The sequence below is a fragment of the Engraulis encrasicolus genome, chromosome 2, assembly GCF_034702125.1.
Source record: "Engraulis encrasicolus isolate BLACKSEA-1 chromosome 2, IST_EnEncr_1.0, whole genome shotgun sequence".
NCBI lineage: Eukaryota > Metazoa > Chordata > Actinopteri > Clupeiformes > Engraulidae > Engraulis > Engraulis encrasicolus.
In genome coordinates, this window is record NC_085858.1 from 51,186,928 (window position 1) to 51,188,734 (window position 1,807).

A 1,807-nucleotide genomic window follows, 5' to 3' on the forward strand; every position below is an offset into this window, starting at 1 on the left:
GCAAACAAACAAGCTGGAATACCTCTCCACATTCTTTTGAGTAACAAAGATTTTGAGTCAGAAATAGAGACTATTTAAACAATGCTGGAATGTGTGCACACGTGAAGGCACACACAGCCACACAGAGTGAAAAGCAAAGAGAGAGAAGAGAGAGAGAGTGAGAAAGACAGTGTATGGAATTTATGACCAGAGTGGACGGAAGTGGACAGATATGACCACCAGACATTTGTATTTACATCCTCACACGTGCACACACACACACACACACACACACACACACACACACACACACACACACACACACACACACACACACACACACACACACACACACACACACACACACACACACACACACACACCTTTCCATTGCTCTTTTAGCTTTACGTTATTTGCTAATATGACAAGAAAAATTCTTAGTCATACTCATCAGTCATGAGTCAAACTCAGTTCAAGTACTTTGCAGAGACATGCTGCTGTATGACTTGCCGTGATATTTCATCCCACAGATATAATGATGAATCAAGATAGAGTCTATTTTAAAGGATATTTTGTTTAATGTCGACATATTGACTTTAATCGCATCATGGCAGAAACAAAGCTTCATTCTCAAATATGTCCATTTGTGAACTTTTCCCTGTCTCTTTGAATTGTGACATTTAAAAACGTATTTACAATACCATGGGATTTAACCGTTCAACTTTAAACTTGGTGGTAATTCTTCAATCATTTGCTACTGTCATAACAGTTAGCCTGTGCACTGTACAAATTACGAGAACGCCTCACCTTGAATTAGACTGATGTGTACAGAATAATGGTTTGACACTAATAGCTGTATAATTGGGCTACTTAAATCCATCTTGTTATCATTCATCATCTCAACACAGAAATAGCATTTGGCTGGGTAGGGGAAGTTATGCAATGATTTTTGGTCTTTCTTGTTGTCTTATGTAGCAAATGAATAGCGGATTACGACACAAACACACCTACAGGATCATCCCCATAGAAAATCCTGTTATGCCTTTTAAGTGACAAAATAAGTGCCGGAACTCAAAGCTAAGAAGTGCCAGTACTTCATACAGGTGCATACCGGCCCTCTTGAATCACTGGCCTTGTGCAAATAATCCCTGCTATGCCCATCCCTACGCCAAATAAACATCTCAGCTCAACTGTAGCAGGGCACTTGTAAACCAACACTGCCACTTCTTCCTCTGGACTTCCTGTGGTATCACTCTCAGTGTTTCAGTACAGTAGCTAGCATGCTGCTGCTGCGGGCTCCTCTTTCTTCTCCTCCCTCTGCCCATCCACCCCTCCACCCCTCCCATCCATCCTTTCTCCTCCTCCGCTCCTCTGGTGAAATCCGGTATAGAATGATATTCCAGTCCGGTGATGTCACCGTGATAGGGCCTCCATAAATAAAGCCTTGATGTCATCGGGTGACACAGCAGTTCAGAAGTTGGAAAGAGGAGGACAGGGGAGGGGAAAGAGAAGAGATGAGAGGAGGAGAAGAAAGGAGATGAGAGTATGAGGTGTACAGTAGGCAGACAATAGGTCTGCACAGCAGCGCCTCATTTAGTGAGCGGTGTTTTATTAAGTACTGCCAAAGTTACTCTAGCCAGGTCTCTGCACTTGCCAGACGTATCGCTGAAGCCTCTGGGAATCGGTTTGGGTCAATAAATCCAGGCTCTGGCGTTACACAACGTAAGAATGTGTTGCATTTCGTACAAAAACTTGATGAATTTGCTTTGTACCAAAATACAGCTTTTCCAAATTGATATTTGCAGACACTCGCCATATACTGTGTGTG